The sequence below is a fragment of the Dermacentor silvarum genome, chromosome 2 (genome assembly GCF_013339745.2).
Source record: "Dermacentor silvarum isolate Dsil-2018 chromosome 2, BIME_Dsil_1.4, whole genome shotgun sequence".
Taxonomy (NCBI): Eukaryota; Metazoa; Arthropoda; class Arachnida; order Ixodida; family Ixodidae; genus Dermacentor; species Dermacentor silvarum.
Window position 1 is genome coordinate 189,113,287 of NC_051155.1, and position 12,480 is coordinate 189,125,766.

Sequence of the window (12,480 nt, forward strand, 5' to 3'; positions counted from 1 at the left end):
TGTCACATTACTGTGCTGTGTAACACCAAGTCGCAAGAGTGGCACTCAGTTAAGCAAAGTGCACTCTATCAAAGTAGCACTAAATTTTCCCGTCTGACAAAGGTATAAGTACTCCTGAACGGTGCTTCCCATGAGCACGTTGTGACTGAAATGTCAAATGATGTCACGCTGTAGTGTCATGGCACATGATCGTACAAAAAAAGAAAAAAGAGAGAGCAGGAAAAAAGGAGCTCGGTGAGATACACAAGCAAAATTATAAACATGCACCTTCGCTGTTGGACATAAATGCAGCTGTTCAATAAACTGGTTATTCTCTTTATTATTTTAAATCTAATGGCACATACCTCCCAAGCCAGGGCTGCTTCAACTAAGTAGATGCAATAGATCACAAGAGAAAAACAAATGGTACGTGGCAGCAGTCGTCATGAAAAGAGTGGCGTAACTGGGCTCCTGACAAACTCAATGGTGCACCTTTGGTTTTTTATAAGGTGAATATTCATGCAGTATTAAATAAGCCAGTTGGGAGAGGTGTATCAACAGCAATATGTCAACAATATCACAGAGTCTCACCGAGTTACTCTAACAGAAATAATGACCCATCAGGCTTTCTAACAAAACTCCCAGGTCTAGCCTACAGTGTCCACTGTTAAACGGAACACTACATTATTATTTCGGGACTGATTACACCTCAGTGTTGACACAAAGACATCGGCAATAATTTTCTACTAATATGGGTCTACACAACGCATCACATCAAGCACTTTTTCCAATGAAGATAAGTTATTACGTTGGTTTAATTACTAGTTAGATGTTCCTTTGAGAGTGGACTATACTGTTCATAAATACCAAACATAGTGGACGGACAAACAGCTATTGCGTTAGCTAGCAAGTTTCACTACACTACGGCTCGATAGTTGCAGTTCCTAGTGTGCTGAAGAGCAACTATGGCAAGAAGCATGCTGCATTTGTACAGTGACAAACTCACTTAGCCCTCGAGATAGGAGATTCAACAGTAGGAGTGGGTGTTAGAAGACACATGCTGCAGAGGTTGTGGGTTTCGCTCCCACCAGCAGCAAGCTGTCATCTCACTTTCTTTTCCCTCTTTCTTAATGACTAAGAAGTATATTGCTACTTAAGAATCATCTAAACTTACATAGTTCAGTTCCCTTGTACTTTACTTCTTGCAAAAACTTGAGAATCCCGTTATTTTTCTAGCTCAGATTTTGCATACGTACATGAGCAAATGCCATAAAAAAAAAAAAAGAATGACAAGCAACCAGGCATTCAAGTTTTTCAAATTTAGAAGTGCAGCAAATGCTGTAGGAAACAGAATAGGTTTGTCCGTTTGATTTGCACATAAGCAATATAATTCTTGACTACATCTTCATAGACACAACCATCTCATACACCACAATATCAATAAACAGAATTAATCTAAATATAGTAAACTCTCACTTATGTAACATATCCTCAAGGCCCTAAGCATTAGAATGGGGAATGGATAAAAATAATAATAAAGTTTAAACAAAGTTTCAGTACTGGAGCAAAAATACAGCTAAGGTTCCTGCCTATACCAAGGTTAGTTATTGCTTTAATTAAAACAGAAGATGACCTCACCCCAAGTCTTGTTGCTTATATTCTAAATTAACAGAACTGAAAATAGAGCCAAGAGCAGCCCAGGAAGTATTGTGCAGTGCTTCCGTGTTTGGGACTGATGTTAGTAAATCTTTCTTTGATTTGAATGAAGTAATAAACTTGAAATGCTTGCTGGTGCTACAGCAGCACACCGACCTATATTAAGTTGGTGGTAGTCAACAAAACTGCCTGATCCACAGTAACATACTCGTAATTGGTTGTGCCAACCCAAATAGTAACCTCCCAGTGACAATCCATGACGAGAATTCTGCACAGCTTGCACTGATACTTTAAGGTAGCGAGATTACACAAGGCTCATTTGGTGTACAGGTAGTCAGGCAAATTAGGGTGCTGCACAAAAACACAGTATAGGTACAAACCTTGAAATTGAATAAAAGTGAATGTGTGCGCACAATCATCACAATGCCTGACAACAGGCCACGGCTTTGAGAAGATGGCATATTTAGCTATTCAGTCTCATTTTGCAACAACACCTTGGACACATGGTGGAAGAATACGAGAGGAGTATGAACTGCGCAAAGGCGCCAAAGCGACAAGGTCTCTGCAACTCGCTATGGTTTCTGGTGCTCAGCCGGCAGATGGCGGGATAAGTTCGGGGCCCGCAATTGCCTGAATAGTGTGTGCAATCCAGAGGAAGGATCGATTCGTTCAGCCGACAGACAAAAACATTTCGAGCACGAAGTCATGTGCTATGAATAGACAGTGCAGCAGAATCTAATAAACTGTTACAAATCGTAAAGGTATTTTCCTGTGTTTTACCGCACCAATAAAATATTCTTCTTATACATATCCTGCAGCTCCCTCTGTAATGTCCACACACAGGGTCCGTATGCAAACACTCATGCTCAAACACTCAAGCACCTGTAGACTCGTTGCGACCGAAATAATCAGGCGATATAGTGGCTTTAGGTCGTCGCATCGAATCACACAAGTTCAATTTGAACACTATTGATATTATTTCCGTTATCATGAATACACTCTTTGGGATGTTAAAGAAAATAATTTCATTGCTATATGTGCACAACTTCGTAATGACAGGCTCCCCTTGTAGAAACTGAGCATGCACGATTAAAAAATTTGGACGTGAACGCAGCTAAAGAAAATGAAGAAAATTCACAGCTTGGTTGATTGACAGGCATTTAATTATTCATAACTAAAGAAGACATTTGAGTCATCGCCTCGTACAACAGCGAATGTGGGTTCCCAGCATACAGGTGGTCAAACCTATATAGATAGATAAATGGGCATAATTTAATACTGAACATCAATAGCTCCTTTGAGGTATCTGCAGGAGCCGCTACTGAACGCAAAAAGTAAAAGTGCCATGGATTTGGCTGTTACAATCCTTATATATATATATAAAAAAAAGAAAGAAAGAAGAAGTCTCCGCATAAAAAAACTGAACACAGCACCCTTTGCTTTGTCTTGCAGCAGCACAAAATCACACCAAGGGTATGCGTCGGTACCCTTTGTCATGCCTGGGTACGTGTGGCATCTGCGTGTTACATTTATAGTGTAAAAATGCGTCTTTCTTCCATTTCCTGGCACTATAATGCGACTAAGGGTGTAACATAGACGTTTGGCTGCTATGAATTTGTGTTTCTATCTTCATTCCGTGATCATCATTATTACATGAGAGGGTAATTTAATGTACTACCGCCTAGACACCCTACACATTTTTCGATGCCCATTTATATACCTGCCTACATTTGCTTCAATGCTTTTCTGCAGTGCATAACCAGCAATTGAAAAGAAAAAAAAAGCATGAAAACAAGCTTCTCAATACATTTCATTACTTATACTTGGGCGCGCTCTCCTAATGCACATACGCTAAGACGGTGGGACCCGTGCAACATTAGTGAGTCTTCTCTCTTGCTTGGAGGCTAGTTCATAGACCTCTCATATTCTTCCACCATGCTTGGAAACATTAACTGAAGTTCTGTGACGTGACTTTAGAGTGCAGCTATCCACAGAAGATTTTCCAAAAGTTGTGCACCCACAGAAATCATTTTCCCCCTTTCTTTCTGACTTCTGGAAACTTTGGCCATAAGTTGCAATTCTTTTCATTTTCATTTATTTTCTCCCTTTCCTCCAACTTATTTACTTAAGTACGTTTCAGACCCGAAAGCATTACAGAAAGGAATGGTTTAGGATAACTAATATGTAGAGCAATACAAACCCATTGGCTTGCACGAAGCCACACCACAGCTATTGCCTCAGCAATTCATGATAAATGATATGAATAGTATCGGAGCAAAAGAATCCTTACAAAACAACCCCTCTAGTGGGTGAATAGTCATGATGCTAAGCTAACGATTTTCTGTTTAGTCACTATTATGCTTCACTTTCTGTCCCTCAATGCCTCAGTCATCAACTGCAATGCAATCATTTGCCTATATAAAAATTATTTCTTGATGTTTTACACCATGAGAACGTCTATGGGACGCAGTAAAAGACATGTGGCTAGGCAGTTCAACTATTTTCTCACAAGATGATGCACGCTGAGGTCAGAGAGCACTTACTGCCTAAACAGGCACTAAAAATGCTGTCTTGAGCACACACATTACCGACTTGACCATTGACTAATGCCCCAGAGCAACACAGGGATCTTGAAAGAAGCCACAGTGCCAAACTTCAACTACTCTACTTCAACTTCTCTACCAAACTTCAACTTCTAGCCAAACTTCAACTACTCATGAACTCTTACAAGCACTGAAAGCACAGTACCACAACAGTTTTCTAACTCTGCTTCCATAAGAACCCAACATGGCTGGAATCAAACCTACATCCTTGTCCTCAAGAGCAGGACATAATACCCGCTAAGCCACTGCAATAGGTAACTTGACAAACCAATGATGTGAGTGCTTCACACAAACCTAATCTATATCCTCTGTAGACACCATCATCATCTTTTAAGCAGTCTTCTTTGTTGCTTTGGCCTCCTAGCATGAACAGCTCTCTTTCAAGTGGTGTATGTGCTTTTTCCTTCCAATCTCTTTTACCCATTCCTACCTGGAGCAGTGACAAGATTATCACACACATCCACTATTTCCTGACTCGTCTTAAGACAAGCCGCCAACCAGGTCATCACCACTGTCCCTGCATGGCCTTCTACTTTCATCAAGACCATCTGCCAAAACTGCAGGGTTTCCATGGCCCTACGCGAGGATGACATCGATGACCGACTCAGAAACAATAACTAATAAGCACTTTCAATCAATGGGCCAATTCGCAAAAACACTAAGATGTTCCCTTCTACATCTCTGGCAAAGCTAAAACTTAGTTTTTGAGCTACAAACTTGACCTTTCCTATTTGGCTACGTTCACCCAGGAGTTTCACAAAATTTTTGGTGGACCCACTGTTCATGTGGACTTCCTAAACCAGTACCCCAATTTGTAATCCTACACATCCTATACTACACATCCGCATACTATACAAGAGCATCAACCACAGCATGCCACAAGAACACCAGGTTCTTGATAATGTTCAGTCTCTCATAATAGCTGCATCATTCACCCTGCAATTTCTCTAGTAGGCCAGAAATGTAGCTCAAACGTTAACACAAGCCACCAGCATGCCTCATGAGTGCAATTACACAAATGAAACAGAGGCATTTTTAAAGTGTTTCAGCATAAATAAGATTGCTTCTGAAGCAGCAATGCCTTGTTTACTATGCTAAATGTTCAGGCCTGGCCACACATGACAAATCCCGTTTACCCTAAACAAAGTAAAAAAAAAAAGTAACTATATTATGGAGCTGACACAAGTAGTCCACATAACCTTACACAAAATCATGCAGTATGTTGCGCATTGAAAAATTAACACCAATGAGTATACAAAGCAAGCATTTCTATTCATTACAGAACTACAGTCAAAATAAATATGACAAATGCACATCCTGAAGAGGGGATGACAGACATTTTTACATATTTTACTGAGAGATGCCGAAGCACTCTGATAGTATTGAATGTCTTTTCTTTTTTTAAATACTACCACAAAGTTTCACTCCAAACCTGGGACCATCGTACTCCATGGTGCAGCAGAGTGGTTGAATGTCCATATAAGCCTACATACAGTGCAGTCCACTGTTAAAGGGAACACATGTGTAGAGCATATGTGGATTTTTACTATTTGCAAGTGTACAATTGCCACGCTTTTTAGCAGATGACTCATGGCTGATGATGCTGGAAGTGCTGGTGGTGCAGTGCATTGACACAGGTTCAGCCAGCACTAGCAACTAGCGTGTCTCCTTTAACGGTAGACCACACTGCACAACAGTAAAATATGGAGTAAATAAAGCAATAATTTTTCTAGCAATTTAGTTATTTAATGTTGTGCACTACGAAGACCAAAGAGATGGCTTGATAATTAATCTATATGGCTTCAGGCTATCATTGACTGTAATGAAGTGCATGACTGCATAGCCATCTATCAGATCACTTTTGCCTTCTATGACAAACTATCAAAACATTGGTCACGGAGTGAGAATGCTTAGCAACTTCAATACTATGACTTCAAATTTCTTTAGAAACAGAAGTCTCATTACAAAGTGGTTGCTTCCCACGAGAATCACGAAATAATTTTTGAAAGGTTTAATTGAAACTTCGGAGTGTTTTGTATTACAATATTTCAAAAAGCAGACCAAGAGCTGCTAAAGCATGAAACAAACAAAGAGACAAAATGATGCCAGTTCTGTGCACCAGACGAAAGAAAGGTCTAGTCACTAGATTATATTTCCTTTCTGGCACACGACTGTTCTTTTCATACAACACCATTGTAAAGGTTTAATGAAATCTGCATCATTCATTCATAAGTTACAATGCCGCATGTTTGGGCATTTAAGGAAATGAAACAAGCAGCAGCTGTTAAAGGCACATCATATATTGCATGCTCTATAAGCAAAGATGATTAATGCAAAGGGCCAAATTCAACTTGGTCTAGGCTTATTCAGCTTACTGATGCACCTCAACAGTAAATGCTCTCTGTCAGGAAGGTGCCCTCTCTTTCCCAGTATGTACAGTGTGACTGAGTTGAAGCGAGTAATTTGGATCAATATTTATTGAAAATGTTCATACCTTCAATCATTTCAGTAACACTTTTCATTATGTTCATTATTTATGCACCTCAAAATACCCTTGTTCCAGGGTTTTACATGAGGAATAGTCAAGCACACATAGAAACAGTAAACAGCAGGAAAGAAATGCTAGTTACAAGAATGCAAAATAACTCTGAATAACAAACACAAACAAGTCGTAAATACAACATATATAGCAATAAAAGACATAAACGCGGATGTGTGTAAAATTTAGTGCAGTAAAAAAAGAAAGAAAAAGAACGTTCATTTGATGTATACATATAAAGATTTCAATGTAGCACGTTACAACATGGAAAGAGCACGCAAAGCATAACATTTATTTAGTAATGTCTGCCAGAACCGCTTTAAATTCATCAGGGTCGGTGTTTTTTTAGAGCATCTGCTGGTAACTTGTTCCAGTCCTTTGCCGTTTAGACGAAAAATGAATGAATATGCGCAGATGTGTGGGCATGTGAAGGATGAACACCTTTTTGGTGACTGATGCGAAGCGATAGTCAGTGAGGGAGAGTGATGACAGCATGGTTTCAAAGTCATGTACCGCTGTCATGTACATGAGTCCTTAGCCATTTTCAAGTGGTGTTATTACCACTTTTTGCCTAAGCGACCCCCAACTCTCGTTGGAAATAAAGATTTGATTGATTGATTGATTGATTGATTGAAAGTTTCAAAGTTCATTGCTTCAAAGTGGTTAACAGACTAGTGATAAAATTTGTGAAAAGTGGAAAGCCTCAAAATTTTGTGGCGGAATTCAAGACTGGGAAAGTTGGCTCGGGATTTCAGCGCTGTGACACTAGTCAGATAAGAGTATTATGAATAAATGACACCTTCGTAGCATGATCTTGGACTGATTCTAACAAGTTTGAAAAGTTAATCTGATGGGGGTTCCAAAGTGTGCAGGTGTACTCAAGTTTCGGTCATACCAGTATTTGGTAAGCAAGTATTTTTACAGAGGACGGGGTGTGATGCAAGTTACGACGTAAATAAGCAACGGCGCGGTTAGCATCATTTGAGATGTTATTTATGTGAGACGACCATGTAACATCACAAGATAGGCAGACAGCAGTAATTGTGAAGACAAGACCATTGTAATCATGAGCATATGAGATGGGGCTGTAGGAATAACGATGCAATTTAACAGCTTTATATCCAATACTGCTTCTGAAGCTTTCTTTAGTCAATAATAAAAAATAATGTCCTTTAAGACCTTTAAGAAGCATGTAAGAAGCAAATAATGACCTTTAAGAAGCATGTATTTCACAAGACAAAAGAACAACAAATTGTTGTGCACAGCAGCACGTGTTATGCTCACATCTGCTGCAATATGGTCACATATACAATGAAGACTTGACATAATTGACAAAAAAACAATGTGACCATGTTGGCAAAACTCTTCTTAGCGAAATGGCACATTAAAACAGCATTAAACCAAAATTTTCAACAAGTCATAATCAATCTTATTTCTGTAATTACCTGAAGTAAAAACGACACCGTGTTTTTAAAAACATGCAGGCCTTAGTGGCTTAAATCGGCTTTATGAAGCATTTTCATCAAGCGCAAGGCATGGAGTCCAAGTAAATGATCAGCATCAAGATGAAAGCCCACAACCTATATACTACCAAGGAGAAAGGACCATTCCACCTCAACCTTCACAATCACTAGGGACCAGAAAGAATTCCACAGAGACTGTGCAAGCAGATTAGCAGATACATAAGTGCCCAGTAGAGCACCCTGAACCCCGCACCTTAATTGAATGTATTCTCAAATATATGTACTGAAAATTAGCTGTGGTTTTTTTTTCGTTTGTGGAGGCCAACAGGCAATTAATGTAAGCTGGAAATTCCAAGAAAAGTCACATAAGGCACACGGCAACTTAACAAGGAAAGCAGGTCAACACAACCACTGTAACAAATGAAGGAGAAATGGTGTTGATCTCACCAGCTAAACTATCCAACTGCTCAAGAAAAAGGAAAATGGTGTAGACTTCCAAAATTTTCATGCTATCCTGGTATTGCGATATGCCATAAACCATCCAAAACTGATGTTAGGTCACTAACAATAACATGCACAATCGTACTACAGAAAACCTTTTATCTGCTCTGCACTCCTAGAAAGCTCTGCTGATGGGGCAAGAACATCAGGCACATGATACCTCATTTTAGTGCTGAACAAGTTTTTATGCATTTTACGATAATACAGAATGAAGAATAATTTACTCCGGAGAGTGGATGCTAACAGGACTTTGTCTTTTGACACAGGCTTGCATTGTTAATGCCCATAGATGAAGCTTGCAATTATACATTTAGCATGAGTAATACCAGTACAAAAAAAGTACAACCAATAAAGGTCAGTTTCTATATTGAAAAATAAGAAATGATGGTGGCAAATGGAAGCCATTATTGTTAAGTTTGCTCCCTAAATGAACTTAAGCAGCAAGAACTTAAATGTCCCCCTCCACAATAGAGTTCTGTGCTGTGTGGAACTCGATGGAACTACAATTTTCCCCCTCAATATTATGAGCACATAGAAGGCTTGAAAACTAGTTTACAAATAACCTTCAGATTCATGACTGGGGTCAAATAAAGCTGACTGATATTTACATATTCAAGCTTAGAAATGCAGAATGGTTAGAAGGTTTCCTATACTTTCCTGTGGAGAGGAGATGAATAGCAAAAACACAGCTGAAAACAAATTATCACTGTGCCAATTAAATGTGCATGCTGAACAAGTAAAACAAGGTCGAGAGAAGCAGTGCCACAGATGTTGTTTCAGGTTTGGAACTGGGTAATGATTTGCTTAGTTAGAATGCAGTGCCACATGGGTCCGATGTGCATCACGAATTTACGTACCTAAAGCAGTCAATACACTGCACTAGGCACAAACAAGAGATCAACTCTAATTTTACAAAAGCAACGTGCTGCCATGCGCTGCTGCATTAGATATTTAATGCAGCCACACTACGTCTACAAATGCGCCGCTCGCTTCTGCAGCAGAAAATGTGTGCAATTCCTTGCCACGCAAAGAGGTCCAAATATCCGCTCGGGAAAGAAATAGAAACAGATAGCTAAGAAGGAAATGCCAAAAAAAAAAAAAAAAAAAAAAAACACGCCACGAGAGGAAATGCTGCTGACCCTGTGCAAGGTCAGCCAGCTCTTCAATCCCCTTTACAGGATCGCACGGCCAGCGCAGGCGACTAAACCGCCGTTCGTGTTGCTGTACGTGGAAGGCAGTTGATTCTTAATTTTACCGATAACTTCAGCAGGTGCACAGAGGGCGGTATAGAAGCGAGTATCGTTGAGGACACCAATAATGAGGATAATCGTCGCATGGCTGTATCTCCCACTTTATTTGCCAGACACAACTCACCAAACTGCACTTAATGTAGTGGATCGCACTATCAAAACTGCGCCTGTTTTTTTGTTTTTTTTCTTTGACATATCGCTGGGTGCATAAAACGCCGCAAGTGTTGAATATGAGCAGAAACTGGACGTACCACGCGCGCTCGCACACAAAGCAGTTCTAGAAAAATCCACTTGCTTGCTTAATGGCTGTGAACGAATGTAGTGAGAGAATCCGGTGCAGCAAAATGAAACCGTAGGCCAGCGCGTAAGATTGCTTACGCTACGTCCAATCCTGAGGCTTAAGTCCAACCTGTGGCAGTCTCGAACCTCTGCCAATTGCGTTTTTTGCTGCCCTTCAACCAGCCGCTGACATAGATTGATTAAGCGATCGCGATTCCGTAGCTTTCTTTACAAAGGTGTGCTTTTGCAGGCACGAGTTGCATTGGCTACCCACACGTCGCTCGACAAATAGGGCGGTTTTGTGCTGCCCCGTACAAATTTCCGAGGACCGCGGAAGGCAAATAAATGGGAGAAAAAAAAAATATACCGGCAAAGGTGACTGGTCCCCTGACGGAATCTTCTCAGATCGCTCGAAGCTTCGTTAGTTTGCTTTTTTCGGAGGCGACCGTCCCGCACAATAACGAGCTCTCCAAGAAGGTCCTATGAGGCCGCTATTGTGACCTCTCCTCGCTCCGCCTCGCACAATCGGAGTTACCAGAGTTAAAACGTAGACGGGAAATGTCCGTCGCCACCACATACGGGCGCACACAAACACAATCCGCTACACGAGATAAACGTTTTCGGACACGGTGCGCGCGCTGCGAAATTGCCCGCAGGATTGCCGTATACTGCCAGATCAGGCGTCGAAAATAATCCGCACTAGCTGCCTCCAGAGGTCAGAGACGGGAAAAATGTCGCGAGTATCCATCGCGGCGACTTCAGGATTCCGGCACACTGTGAAGTACTACTACCCCCTCCCTCTCGGTGAATGCGACGGGTAGCAGTACGCGCGCTGCACCCGCGCTATCCACTCCGCCTAGGTGGATCTCGATTAAAGGGTTCTAATGGAAGTTTCGGAACATCTTTGGACGACTAATAAATGCCCTCAAGAGCGTAAAATCACGGTTCCCTAGGCCTAATGGCGATGTTACAAAAGCAGAACACGGTTGCTTTGGGTATTTAAAGTATGCCCGCTGCTCCTGTCGATGCCGCCAATTCAATTTTTACAACATCTCGTAAGTACAACAGGAAAACCAACTAACACCAACAGAAAGGTATGTGACAAGGAGCTCACCTGCAAGTACGGCCGGCGATGGTGTTTTTGTGTTGTCCCGAAAACAAGGCGATTTTGTTTGACGGTAAGCTTGAAGAGCTCAAGATGGCGATAGGCAGATCACTCACATTAGCGAAGAAAGCACTGCATCGCTGCACCGGCACCTGTCAGACAGCGCATTTTCCATGGCGTTCTCTGCGTAGTACTCGGCGACTTCGAGAAAAATCATGAGGACAGTGCTAGGTCTCTCAGATGTGCATCGTCCGTGCATTCATAACTATTAAGCCTACGCTCACGAACTCAACTTTGTGTACATTTGATGACGTCACATGTCGTCTGTCACAAACCATTAATGAGTTCATTGAAAGCGTCGTCAACGCGCAAACTATTAAAATATACGTTGCAAGGTTTTCTCTGGCGTCCTTGGGTCTACGTAAGCTCTCGATAAGCGAATAGTCTCGCTTATATGTCTAAATATTCAAATTTTAGCGCAGATTTCTTCCGCGCAATACAGTGCGTGGTCAGACGTGCTACACACGCGCACTAACAAAGCTGATTTACAGCTAGCGCACATTGTACAAAGAATGATGAAGTAATGAAACGACTAGTGGCAAAAACGTCCCGTTTTCGCAGAGCTAAAACGGGACGCACACTCATTGACGTTCTACACTGCGGAGTCGCGTTGCTTGTTCTTTAAGTTAGGTTGCGCCTGTCGACATAATTACATATCTTTTTTACGCAGTATATGAACACTTGTAACAACGCACGCACACGGGACGTTTGCGAACTGCATCAGAGTTGGCTGAACACGTAATCGCTCAATCATTTGTTGTAATCGAACGGTCAGAAACTTTGTTTTCTTTTTTTAACGTTGACGTCTTTTTTGTCACGTCATTTAATTAGGAACAAGCAGCACCATATGCGCGTCCAACCTAATGTAACTGCTCCAACATTCAAGCATAAGCACTGTCACACACATGAAAACGAAAAAAAAAAATTTTTTTTTTGATTGCATCAGCAGCATCCTACTTAATTATTAAGTTCACACAAACAAGGCGAACATGCATATCCCAGCTAGGTCGATTCTCCGAGATTATCCAAGCTTTTTAATTAAACA

The 12,480-nt window shown here is 41.0% G+C and overlaps 1 protein-coding gene across 2 annotated transcripts in view; it reads right to left on the bottom strand.

Annotated features, from left to right (window-relative positions):
• Positions 1 to 11,686, bottom strand: part of LOC119442301 (serine/threonine-protein kinase tousled-like 2) — a 144,200-nt gene extending 132,514 nt beyond the window's left edge. The window contains exon 1 of one of the 2 annotated variants that reach the window (XM_049662037.1): positions 11,385 to 11,686. The gene's annotated coding sequence lies outside the window, so the exon portion shown is untranslated. Of the gene's footprint in view, positions 1 to 10,637; positions 10,855 to 11,384 lie in introns of those variants that run through there. The other variant, XM_049662038.1, reaches the window with a different exon arrangement.
• Positions 11,687 to 12,480: the final 794 nt, after the last annotated feature.